Source organism: Balaenoptera physalus (genome assembly GCF_965194825.1).
Source record: "Balaenoptera physalus genome assembly, chromosome: 19".
NCBI classification, from domain to species: Eukaryota; Metazoa; Chordata; class Mammalia; order Artiodactyla; family Balaenopteridae; genus Balaenoptera; species Balaenoptera physalus.
Window position 1 is genome coordinate 55,776,839 of NC_138900.1, and position 14,074 is coordinate 55,790,912.

General features: G+C 38.5%; 1 protein-coding gene across 5 annotated transcripts in view; it reads left to right on the plus strand.

Annotated features, from left to right (window-relative positions):
- The window catches only part of ZFP1 (ZFP1 zinc finger protein), a 78,224-nt gene that overhangs the window by 31,505 nt on the left and 32,645 nt on the right, over positions 1 to 14,074 (plus strand). The gene's annotated exons all lie outside the window — the stretch shown is intronic.

Sequence of the window (14,074 nt, forward strand, 5' to 3'; positions counted from 1 at the left end):
CAATATTGATACTTTAAGTAAAGTCCATTGTTTACACTAGGATTTGCTTTTGGTGTTCTGCATTCTGTGCATTTTGACAAATACATAGTGACGTGTATCCACCATTATCGTATCTTACAGAATAGTTTCACTGCCCACAAAATCCCCTGTGCTCCATCTATTCATCCCTCCCTCCCTTTCCTTGAGCACCTGGAAACCACTGATTTTTTTTTTTTTAACGGTCTCCCTAGTTTTGCCTTTTCTAGAACATCATACAGTTGGAATCAGTCAGTATGTAGCCTTTTCAAATTGGTTTCTTTCACTTAGTAATACACATTTAAAGTTCCTCCATGTCTTTTCATGGCTTGATAGCTCATTTCTTTTTATCACTGAATAATATTCCATTGTCTGGATGTACTACCATTTATTTACCCATTCAGCAATTGAAGGACATCTTGGTTGCTTCCAAGTTTTGACAATTATGAATTAAGCTGCTATAAACATCTCTGTGCAGTGTTTTGTGTGGATATAAGTTAATCATTTGGGTAAATGCTAAGGAACACAAATGCCAGTGTGTACAGCAAGAATATGTGTAGTTTTGTGAGAAACTGCCAGACTGTCTGCCAGAGTAGCTGTAATATTTGCATTCCCACCAGCAGTGAGTGAGAGTTCCTGTTGCTCCACATCCTCGTCAGCATTTGGTGTTGTCAATGTTGTGAACTTTGGCCACTTTTTTTTTTAATTATTTTATATTCATTTATTTATTATTTATTTATTTATTTAGGCTGCGCCGGGTCTTAGTTGTGACATGCAGGCTTCTTAGTTGCGCATGCATGCAGGATCTAGTTCCCCAACTGGGGATCAAACCTGGGCCCCCTGCATTGTGAGTGTGGAGTCTTACCCACTGGACCACCAGGGAAGTCCCGAACTTTGGCCACTTTAATAGGCGTTTAACAGTGTTTTATTGTTGTTGTAATTTAGAATTCTCTGATGATATGACATGATGTTGAGTATCTTTACATGTGTTTATTTGCCACCTGTATATCTTCTTTAGTGAGGTGTCTGTTAAGGTTTTTGGCCCTTTATTAAAATTTATTTTATTGAAGTATAGTTGATTTACAATATTGTGTTAATTTCTGCTGTACAGCAAAGTAATTCAGTTATATATACATTGTTTTTTTAAAATATTCTTTTCCATTATGGTTTATCATAGGATATTGAATACAGTTTCCTGTGCTCTACAGTAGGACCTTGTTGTTTATATAATAGCTTACATCTGCTAACCCCAACCTTCCACTCCATCTCTCCCCCAACCCGTGATTCTGTTTCTGTTTCACAGAAAGGTTCATTTGTGTCATATCTTAGATTCCACATATAAGTGATATCATATGATACTTGTCTTTCTCTGTTTGAGTTATTTCACTTAGTATGATAATCTCTAGGTCCATCCATGTTGCTGCAAATGGCATTTTTTCATTCTTTTTTATGGCTGAATAGTATTCCATTGTATATATGTACCATATCTTTATCCATTCCTCTGTCGATGGACATTTAGGTTGCTTCCGTGTCTTAGCTATTGTGAATAGTGCTGCTGTGAACATACAGGTGCATGTATCTTTTTGAATTATAGTTTTGTCTGCTGATATATGCCCAGGAGTGGGATTGCTGGATCATATGGTATTTCTATTTTTAGTTTTCTTTTTTTTTTTTTAAGATTTATTGATTGATTGATTGATTGATTACTATGTTGGGTCTTCATTTCTGTGCTAGGGCTTTCTCTAGTTGCAGCAAGCGGGGGCCACTCCTCATCACGGTGCGCGGGCCTCTCACTATCGTGGCCTCTCTTCTTGCAGAGCACAGGCTCCAGACGTGCAGGCTCAGTAGTTGTGGCTCATAGGCCTACTTGCTCCGCGGCATGTGGGATCTTCCCAGACCAGGGCTCAAACCTGTGTCCCCTGCATTAGCAGGCAGATTCTCAACCACTGCACCACCAGGGAAGCCCCTATTTTTAGTTTTCTGAGGGACCTCCATACTGTTTTCCATACTGGCTGCACTTTGGCCCATTTTTAAATCAGGTTGTTTGTTTTCATATTGTTGAGTTTTGAGAGTTCTTTATATATTTCGGATATCAATCCTTTATCAGGTATGTGTGTTGCAAAGATGTCTTTGTCTTTTCATTCTCTTGATTATGTGTGTTTTTATCACTCAATAACATATTTTTTAATTCTTTCCATATCAGAGCATAGAGTTTCCTCATTTTTTTCTGATTTTTTTTATTGTGTAATGTAATATGTATACAGATGAGTGTATAAAGCATTATAATATTCTTTATACATGTTATAACATGTATAAAAATATGTATACATTAAAGAATAATAATAAATGGGCACTCACATTAAGAAATAGAACATTATCTGTTCTTTTTAAAAAATATTTATTTATTTATTTGGTTGCGCTGGGCCTTAGTTGCGGGCTCCTTAGTTGTAGCAGGTGGGCTCCTTAGTTGCGGCTCACCAGCTCCTTAGTTGCGGCATGCATGTGGGATTTAGTTCCCTGACCAGGGATCGAACCCGGGCCCCCTGCATATTGGAAGCATGAAGTCTTAACCACTGCGCCACCAGGGAAGTCCCTGTCTGTTCTTTATGATACATTCTCTGATTGAATCCTGCTAGTAGGTAGCCACTATCGTGACACTTTTGTTATTTATTCCCTTGCTTTCCTCGAAGATTTTACCATGTATGTATATATCCCTAATCAATACAAAATTCAGTTTTGAAAAACTATAACTGCGATTTATATTGCATAATTTTTTGTCTGATTGGTAGAGGTTTTTTTTTTCTTTTTCTAGATGTATACAGTCTAAAAGATGTCCTTTTATGTACCCATGTTTCCTTTATCAAGACTTAAGATTTTTATCATTGTTTTTTCAAGATATATTAGCCAGTGTTAGCTATAGAGAGGTGAAACCACTCGTGCATTGTTTGTGGTAGTAAAAAATGGTACAGACTTACTGGGGAGCAATGTGGCAAAACTTATCAAGCAAGCACAAATCTAATTGTGTGTAGAAATTCTGCTACTATTGGATAAAGGCTCCTAGGAGATGAGCTGAATAGAATCTCTGAGTCGTAGTCTGGCTTCAGTTTTTCTGAGAGTTTACAAAAATCTCATTTGGAGAAGTCATTGGCAAAGTCATGAAAAACATAGGAAAACATAGGGCTCACATGGTTGGACCATCTGGCAGGGTCAGAGTGTGAATCAGGTATTGAATGTCTGACAAGAATATAATTAGAGTGAGTGGGCTGCTCAGTGTTCTCTGCTTCTTAGCTCACTAGTCAACGGCCAACTCTGAGGAGTAGATCAAAGCAGAGTACTTCTGTGAGATGAAATGAGTGTCCTCATGTGATCCAAGGCAGCCTGGTGTGGAGGGGAGAGATAGATGTCATCAGGACTTGTTCAAGACAAGTCAAACCAGAGTTAAACCAACCCCAACAGATAAGAAGCTGGGCCAGGATCACCAAGGTATTCTGCCCTCAGGTTAACAAGGTAATACAATATCACTAGGCATCTTATGACAGCCCTCAAAATACCTGCTTTTGAATCACACTATTCCAATCTGTATGACAAACAATTTAGTATTGATGGAGAATCACTACCATCCTGCAGTCTCCTTCAAACTCCTCCTAGGGATTTCCTTCACCTTTCCTATTGATCTTTTGTTTGCCTTTTCCCCAGTCTTTGTCTTTTTTGAATTACTATTTTATTGGAGTAGATTCTTCAGTAGCTTCTTGAGAAAGGGTATGTGAGAAATATATTTTTTTAAACTGTGCTTTTCTGAAAATGTCTTCATTCTGATCTGATACTTGGTTGATAGATAATATGAAGATGGATTTGTCCATTCTTAACTTTAGTTCTGTCAGTTTTTGCTTGATGTAATTTGAAGCTGTATTGAGTTCTTGTACATTTATTGAGTGCATGCACACTTACGATTTTTCTATCTTCCAGATGGATTTACTGTTCTATCATTTTGGGATGTCGCTCTTTATCTCTGGTCATACCCCTTGTCTGATTTACATATAGCCATACCTACCTTTTTTTTTTAATTTTTATTTTATATTGGAGTATATTTGACTTACAGTGTTGTGTTAGTTTCAGGTGTACAGCAAATTGATTTAGTTAAACATACATATATCTATTCTTTTTCAGATTCTATTCCCATATAGGTTATTAGAGTACCCTGTGCTATACAGTAGATCCTTGTTGATTATCTTTTTTTAAAAAAAAAAAATTTATTTATTTATTTTTCTATTTTGGTTGCGCCAGGTCTTAGTTGCGGCATGCAGGATCTTCGTTGCGGCACACAGGATCTTTAGTTGCGGCATGCGGACTTCTTAGTTGTAGCATGCATGTGGGATCTAGTTCCCTGACCAGGGATCGAACCCAGGCCCCCTGCATTGGGAGCGTGGAGTCTTACCCACTGGACCACCAGGGAAGTCCCTGATTATCTACTTTATTTTATTTTGTTTACTTTTTTAAAATACATCCTTATTGGAATATAAGTGCTTCACAATACTGTGTTAGTTTCTGTTGTACAACGAAGTTTATCTGCCATATGCATACATATATCCCCATATCCCCTCCCTCTTGAGCCTCTCTCCCACCCTCCCTATCCCACCCCTCTAGGTCGTCACACAGCACTGAGCTGATCTCCCTGTGCTATGCAGCTGCTTCCCAGTAGCTATCTGTTTCACATCTGGTAGTGTACATATGTTGATGCTGCTCTCATTTCGCCCTAGCTTCCCTCTCCCCTCCCCGTGTCCTCAACTCCATTCTCTGTGTCTATATTTATTCCTGCCCTGCCACTAGGTTCATCAGTACCATTTTTTAATTTTAGATTCCATATATATGCGTTAGCATATGGTATTTGTTTTTCTTTTTCTGACTTACTTCACTCTGTATGACAGACTCTAGGTCTATCCACCTCACTACAAGTAACTCAATTTCGTTTCTTTTTATGGCTGAGTAATATTCCATTGTGTATATGTGCCACATCCTCTTTATCCATTCATTTGTTGATGGACATTTAGGTTGCTTCCATGTCCTGGCTAATGTAAATAGTGCTGCAGTAAACATTGTGGTACAAGTCTCTTTTTGAATTATGGTTTTCTCAGGGTATATACCCTGTAGTGCAATAGCTGGGTCATATGGTAGTTCAATTTTTAGTTTTTGAAGGAACTCCATACTCTTCTCCCTAGTAGTTGTATCAATTTACATTCTCACGAACAGTGCAGCAGGGTTCCCTTTTCACCACACCCTTTCCAGCATTTACTGTGTCTAGATTTTTTGATAATGGCCATTCTGACCGGTGTGAGGTGATACCTCATTGTAGTTTTAATTGCATTTCTCTAATAATTAGTGATGTTGACCATCTTTTCATGTGCCTCTTGGCCATCTCTATGTCTTCTTTGGTGAAATGTCTATTTAGGTCTTCTGCCCCTTTTTTAATTGGGTTGTTTGTTTTTTGATATTGAGCTGCATGAGCAGTTTGTATATTTTAGAGATTAATCCTCTGTCTATTGTTTCACTTGCAGATATTTTCTCCCATTCTGAAGGTTGTCTTTCATCTTGTTTATGGTTTTCTTTGCTGTGCAAAAGGCTTTAAGTTTAATTAGGCCTCATTTGTTTATTTTTGTTTTTATTTGTATTACTCCAGGAGGTGGGTCGAAAAAGATCTTGCTGTGGTTTATGTCAAAAAGTGTTTTTCCTATGTTTTTCTCTAAGAGTTTTATAGTGTCTGGTCTTACATTTAGGTCTTTAATCCATTTTGAGTTTATTTTTGTGTATGGTGTTAGGTAGTGTTCTAATTTCATTCTTTTACATGTAGCTGTCCAGTTTTCCCAGCACCACTTATTGAAGGGGCTGTCTTTTCTCCATTGTATGTTTTTGCCTCCTTTGTCATAAATTAGGTGACTGTATGTGAGTGGGTTTATCGCTGGGCATTCTATCCTGTACCATTGATCTATATTTCTGTTTTTGTGCCAGTACCATACTGTCTTGATTACTATAGCTTTGTAGTATAGTTTGAAGTTGGGGAGCCTGATTCCTCCAGCTCCGTTTTTCTTTCTCAAGATTGCTTTAGCTATTCAGGGTCTTTTGTGTTTCCATACGAATTGTAAGATTTTTTGTTCTAATTCTGTGAAGAATGCCATTGGTAGTTTGATAGGGATTGCATTGAATCTGTAGAATGCTTTGGGTAGTGTAGTCATTTTCACAATATTGATTCTTCCAATCCAAGAACATGGTATATTTCTCCATCTGTTTATGTCATCTTTGGTTTCTTTCATCAGTGTTTTACAGTTTTCAAAGTACAAGTCTTTCACCTCCTTAGATAGGTTTATTACTAGGTATTTTATTCTTTTTATTGCAATGGTAAAAGGGAGTTTTTCCTTAATTTCTTTTTCTGATTTTTCAATGTTAGTATATAGGAATGCAAGAGATTTCTGTGCATTAATTTTGTATCCTGCTACTTTACCAAATTCATTGATTAGCTCTAGTAGTTTTCTGGTAGCATCTTTATGATTCCCTATGTATAGTATCATGTCATCTGCAATCAGTGAGAGTTTTACTTCTTCTTTTCCAATTTGTATTCCTTTTATTTCTTCTTCTTCTCTAATTGCCGTGGCTATGACTTCCAAAACTATGTTGAATAAGAGTGGTGAGAGCGGACATCCTTGTCTTGTTCCTGATCTTAGTGGAAATGCTTTCAGTTTTTCACATTGAGTATGATGTTTGCTGTGGGTTTGTCATATATGGCTCTTATTATGTTGGGGTAGGTTTGCTCTCTGCCCATTTTCTGGAGAGTTTTTATTATAAATGGGTGTTGAATTTTGTGAAAAGCTTTTTCTGCATCTATTGAGATGATACTATGGTTTTTATTCTTTAATTTGTTAATATGGCATATCATATTGATTGATTTCTGTATATTGTAGAATCCTTGCATCCCTGGGATAAAACCCATTTGATCATGGTGTATGATCCTTTTAATATGTTGTTGGATTCTGTTTGCTAGTATTTTCTTCAGGATTTTTGCATCTATGTTCATCAGTGATATTGGTCTATAATTTTCTTTTTTTTTGTGATACCTTTTTCTGGTTTTGATATCAGTGTAAAGGTGGCTTTGTAGAATGAATTTGGGAGTGTTCTTCCCTCTGCAATTTTTTGGAAGAGTATGAGAAGGATTGGTGTTAGCTCTTCTCTAAATGTTTGAAAGAAATCATCTGTGAAGCCATCTGGTCCTGGACTTTTGTTTGTTGGAAATTTTTTAATTATGGTTTCAATTTCATTACTTGTGGTAGGTTTGTGTATATTTTCTAATTCTTCCCGGTTCAGTCTTGGAAAATTGTACCTCTCCAAGAATTTGTCCATTTCTTTGTGGTTGTCCATTTTATTGGCATATAGCTGTTTGTAGCGTCTCTTACAATCCTTTGTATTTCTGTGGTGTCAGTTGTGATTTCTCCTTTTTCATTTCTAATTTTATTGATTTGCATCCTCTCCCTTTTTTTCTTGGTGGGTCTGGCTACGGGTTTATCAATTTTGTTTATCTTCTCAAAGAACCAGCTTTTAGTTTTATTGATCTTTGCTATTGTTTTCTGTGTTTCTGTTTCATTAATTTCTGCTCTGATCTTTATGATTTCTTTCCTTCTACTGACTTGAGGTTTTCTTTGTTCTTCTTTCTCTAGTTGTTTTAAGTGTAGGGTCAGATTATTTATTTGAGATTTTTCTTGTTTCTTGAGCTGAGATTGAATTGCTATATACTTCCTTCTTACAACTGCTTTTGCTGTGTCACATAGGTTTTGGGTCATCGTGTTTTCATTGTTATTTGTTTCTGTGTATTTTTTAATTTTTTCTTTGATTTCTTCAATGATCTCTTGGTTATATAGTAGCACACTGTTTAGCCTCCATGTATTTGTGGTTTTTACAGTTTTTTTCTGGTAATTGATTTCCAATCTCATAGCATTGTGGTCAGAAAAGATGCTTGATACGATTTCAATTTTCTTAAATTTTCCAAGGCTTGATTTGTGACCCAAGATGTGATCTATCCTGGAGCTGTTCCTTGTGCACTTGAGGAAAAGTGTATTCTGCCACTTTTGGGTGGAATGTTCTATAAATATCAATTAAGTCTATCTCATCTATTGTGTCATTTAAAGCTTGTGTTTCCTAATTTATTTTCTGTTTGGATGATCTGTCTATTGTTATAAGTGGGGTGTTAAAGTCCACTACTATTATTGTATTACTGTCAATTTTCCCTTTTATGGTTGTTAACATTTTCCTTATGTATTGAGATGCTCCTATGTTGGGTACATAAACATTTATAATTGTTATATCTTCTTCTTGGATTGATCCCTTGATCATTATGTAGTGTCCTTCTTTGTCTCTTGTAATAGTCTTTGTTTTAAAGTCTCTTTTATCTGATACGACTATTGCTACTCCAGCTTTCTTTTTATTTCCATTTGCATGGGATATCTTTTTCCATCCCTTCACTTTCAGTCTGTATGTGTCCCTAGGTCTGAAGTGGGTCTCTTGTAGACAGCATATATATGGGTCTTGTTTTTGTATGTATTCAGCCAGTCTGTGTCTTCTGGTTGGGGCATTTAATCCATTTACATTCAAGGTTATTATCAATATGTATTTTCCTATTACCATTTTCTTAAGTATTTTGGGGGGTTTGTTTTTGTGGGTCTTTTTCTTCTCTTGTTTTTCCCGCCTAGAGAAGTTTCTTTAGCATTTGTTGTAAAGCTGTTTGGTGGTGCTGAATTCCTTTAACTTATGCTTGTCTGAAAAGCTTTTGATCTCTGTCTAATCTGAATGAGATTCTTGCTGGGTGGAGTAACTTGGTTGTAGGTTTTTTCTTTCATCACTTTAAGTATATTCTACTATCCCTTCTGGCCTGCAGAGTTTCTGCTGAAAAATCAGCTGATAGCCTTATGGGGATTCCTTTGTATGTTATTTTTTGTTTTTCCCTTGCTGCTTTTAATATTTTTTCTTTGAATTAAATTTTGTTAGTTTGATTAATGTGTCTTGGTGTGTTTCTCCTAGGGTTTGTCCTGTATGGGACTCTCTGTGCTTCCTGGACTTCGGTGACTATTTCCTTTCCCATATTAGAGAAGTTTTCCACTATAATCTCTTCACATATTTTCTCAGACCCTTTCTTTCTCTCTTCTTCTTCTGGGACCCCTGTAATTCGAATGTTGGTGCGTTTAGTGTTGTCCCTGAGGTGTCTGAGATTGTCTTCAGTTATTTTCATTCTTTTTTCTTTATTCTGCTCCTTGGCAGTTATTCCCACCATTTTGTCTTCTGGCTCACTTACTTTTTCTTCTGCCTCTTTTATTCTATTATTGATTCCTTCTTTTTTTTCTTTTTAAACTGTGATTAGCATTTAATAATTCAGAGAAAGCCTGAGGCCTTCCTGAAGAATCACCTGGAGATTGAACTTCGAACAGCCATAATGAAGAGATAGCTACATCACAAGCAGTGGTGATAAATATGTAAAATTTTCATAGAATTGAGAATAAATGAGAAATACAGGGTAAACAGTAGAGTGTATAATGACTATGTGATCTTGTTATGGATTCCTTCTAGTGTAGTTTTCATTTCAGTTATTGTGTTGTCCATCTTTGTTTGTTTGTTTGTTTGTTCTTTAGTTCTTCTAGATCTTTGTTAAACGTTTCTTCTATTTTCTCAGTCCGTGCCTCCATTCTGTTTCTGAGATTCTGGATCATCTTTACTTTCATTACTCTGATTTCTTTTTCAGGTAGATTGCCTATTTCCTGTTCATTTATTTGATCTTGTAGGTTTTTACCTTGCTTCATCTGTGACATATTTTTTTGCTGTCTCTTTTTTTTTTTTTTTTGATTGGTGGGATTGTGTTCCCGTCTTACTGCTTGTTTGGCCTGAAGCTTCCAACACTATAGTTTGTAGGCTGTTGGGTAAAGCTGGGTCTTGGTGCCGATATGATGACCTCCGGGCGACTTCGATGAATATTCCTTGGGGTCTGACATTCGCTGTCAGTCCAGTGGTTCAGACTCAGAGCTCCTGCTGCAGGAGCTTCGGCCCAACCCCCAGCTAATGAACCAAGATCCCGCAAGCCGTGCATGGTGGAAAAAAAAAGAAAAGAACAATAACAAAGAGTTAAAAAGTAAAATTAGACTAGGAAACTAACAGATATGTTAGAAAGAACATAAAAATAAAAATATAGATGAAACAATAACCAGAAGGTAAAACAGAACCACAATAGTAAAGAAGAGGAGAAGAGGGCTTCCCTGGTGGCACAGCGGTTGAGAATCTGCCTGCCAATGCAGGGGACACGGGTTCGATCCCTGGTCCGGGAAGATCCCACATGCCACGGAGCAACTAGGCCCGTGAGCCACAATTACTGAGCCTGCGCGTCTGGAGCCTGTGCTCCGCAACAAGAGAGGCCGCGATAGTGAGAGGCCCGCGCACCGCGATGAAGAGTGGCCCCCGCTTGCCGCAACTGGAGAAAGCCCTCGCACAGAAACGAAGACCCAACACAGCCATGAGTAAATAAATAAATAAATAAAATTAAAAAAAAAAAAATAGGAATCTACCTTTAAAAAAAAAAAAAAAAAAAGGTTGATGCCCAGAGGAGGCATTTAAAAAAAAAAAAAAAAAGGAGAAGAAAAAAAAAAGTGGAAAAGGCCTTGGCTATGGAGGGCGGGGCCTAAGCAGGGGCCGGGGTTGTGTGGTAGGCGGGGCCTATGGTTAGGACCTACAGGGCTGGAAAAGGCCCTGGGCGGTGTTGGGGGTGGAGCTTAAGCTCAACGGAACAGAAGGGGCCAAGGCATGCCTCTCGTCTCAGAGAGCGGGGGACCCCACCTGGGAGCCTAGCAGGCTTCCTGGGCCTGAGTGGGCGGGTCTGCACTTTCCACTCTTCTCCTGCTCCTCTGGTCCTGGAGGGCCTCTCCCACCTGCGTTCTCCCCCCAACCTCCTGTTCTCCCCCAGCTTCCTTTCTATGCCCCCAGGACCCACGGGGCCTGGAGGGGGCTTTGGAGGTTGGGGGACCTGGCATGGGAGCTCAGCAGGCTTCCCGGGCCAGAGCGGGTGGGGCCAATGCCTTCCACTCCTCTCCCGCTCCTCCGGTCCTGGAGGGCCCCTCCTTCCTGCCTCTCCTGTTCTCCCCTGGCCTGCCTCCTTGCCCCTAGGACCAACGTGGCCCAGAGGGGGCCTCTGAGAGCATAGGACCTGGCCCGAGATCTGGGCAGACTTCCCCGGCTGATTGGGCAGGGGAAACGCTGGGTGCACTCCCCCCTGCTCTGAGCCCCCAAGGGTCCTTCCAGGCATGGGAACCCCTCCCCCACTCTCAGCCACCCCTCAGGGGCGCTGTTCCTGTCTGGCCTCCACTTCTCCTCCCCGCTCAGTCCCCCCACATCCTACCGGTTTGCTTGGGCGTTCCTCCCGTCTCCTTGGGCATCGAGGTCCCCCACCAGTGTCTGGCAGGCGCCCTAGTTATGGGAGATGCGAACTCTGCGTCTTCCCACACCGCAATCTTGACTCCGCCCCCCTGTTATAGAGTAGTGTGTATATGTTAATCCCAACCTCCTAATTTATCCCTTTCCCCACCTTTCCGCTTTGGTAACCATAAATTTGGTTTCTAAGTCTGTGAGTCTTTCTGTTTTGTAAATAAGTTCATTTGTATCATTTTTTTAGATTTCACATGTGTGATATCATATATTTGTCTTTCTCTGACTTACTTCACTTAGTATGATAATCTCTGGATCCATCTATGTTGCTTCAAATGGCATTATTTCATTCCTTTTTATGGCTGAGTAATATTCCTCTGTGTGTGTGTGTGTGTGTGTGTGTGTGTGTGTACCACGTCTTCTTTATCAGTTTCTCTGTTGATGGATACTTAGGTTGCTTCCATGTCTTGGCTATTGTAAATAGTGTTGCAGTGAACATTGGGGTGCATGTATCTTTTTGAAGTATGGTTTTCTTTGGATATATGCGAAGGAGTGGGATTGCTGGGTCATGTGGTAGCTCTATTTTTAGTTTTTTAAGGAACCTTTGTGCTGTTCTCCATAGTGGCAGTACCAATTTAAAATTCCCACCAGCAGTGTAGGAGGGTTCCCTTTTCTCCACATACTGTCCAGCATTTGTTGTTTGTAGACTTTTTGATGATGGCCGTTCTGACTGTTCTGAGGTGATAACCTCATTGTAGATTTGATTTGCATTTCTTTAATAATTAGCAATGTTGAGCATTTTTTCATGTGCTTTTTGGCATTTTATATGTCTTCTTCGGAAAAATGTTTATTTAGATCTTCTGCCCATTCTTTGATTGGGTTGTTTTTTTGCTCTTGAGTTGCATGAGCTGTTTGTATATTTTGGAGATTAATCCCTTGTTGGTTGCTTTGTTTGCAAATATTTTCTCCCATTCTGTGGGTTGCCTTTTTATTTTGTTTATGGTTTCCTTTGCTGTGCAAAAGCTTTTAACTTTAATTAGGTCCCATTTGTTTATTGTTGTTTTATTTTCATTCCTCTAGGAGGTGGATCAAAAAAGATACTGCTGCCATTTATATCAGAGTGTTCTGCCTGTTTTCCTCCAAGAGTTTTATGGTATCTGGCCTTACATTTAGCTCTTCAATCCATTTTGAGTTTGTTTTTGTGTATGGTGTTAGAGAATGTTCTAATGTCATTCTTTTACGTGTAGCTGTCCAGTTTTCTCAGCACCATTTATTGAAGAGACTGTCTTTTCTCCTTTGTATGTTTTTGCCTCCTTTGTCATAGATTAATTGACCATAGGTGCATGGGTTTATCTCTGGGTTTTGTATCCTCGTGCATTGATCTATATTTCTGTTTTTGTGCCAGTACCATACTGGTTTGATTACTGTAGCTTTGTAGTATAGTCTGAAGTCAGGGAGCCTGATTCCTCCAGCTCTGTTTTTCTTTCTCCGGATTGTTTTGGCTATTCTGGGTCTTTTTGTGTTTCCATACAAATTAAAAAAATTTTTTTCCTACTTCTATGAAAAAATGCCATTGGTAATTTGATAAGGATTGCATTGAATCTGTAGATTGCTTTAGGTAGTATGGTGATTTTGACAGTATTGATTCTTCCACTCCAAGACCATGGTACATCTCTCCATCTGTGTCATCTTTGATTTCTTTCATCAGTATCTTATAGTTTTCTCAATACGGGTCTTTTGCTTCCTTAGGTAGGTTTTTTCCTAGGTATTTTATTCTTTTTGATGAGATGGTAAATGGAATTGTTTCCTTAATTTCTCTTTGTGATACAATAGATTTCTGTGTATCAATTTTGTATCCTGCAACTTTACCAGATTCATTGATGAGCTCTAGTAGTTTTCTGGTAGCATCTTTAGGATTTTCTAAGTATGGTATCATGTCATCTGCAAACAGTGACAGTTTTACTTCTTGTTTTTCAATGTGGATTCCTTTTATTTCTTTTTATTCTCCTATTGCTGGGACTAGGACTTCCAAAACTATGTTGAATAATAGTGGCGAGAGTGGACATCCTTGTCTTGTTCCTGATCTTAGAGGAAATGCTTTCAGTTTTTCACCATTGAGAATGATGTTAGCTGTGGGTTTGTCATATGTGGGCTTTATTATGTTGAGGTAGGTTCCCTCTATGCCCATTTTCTGGAGAGATTTTTATCATAAATGGGTGTTGAATTTTGTCAAAAGCTTTTTCTGCATCTATTTTTTTGTTTGTTTTTTTTAATGTGGACCATTTTTAAAGTCTTCATTGAATTTGTTATAATATTGCTTCTGTTTTTTATGGGGTTTTTTGTTTTGTGGCCACAAAGCATGTAGGATCTTAGCTCCCCAACCAGGGATTGAACCTGCACCCCCTGCATTGGAAGGCAAAGTCTTAACCTCTGGACCACCAGTGAAGTCCCTTTTTCTGCATCTATTGAGATCATGTGGTTTTTATTCTTCAAGTTGTTAATGTGGCATATTCTTCAGATTGTTAATTTGGTGATTTGCAGATATTGAAAAATGCTTGCATCCCTGGGATAAATCCACTTGATCATGATCCTTTTAATGTATTGTTGGATTTGGTTTGCT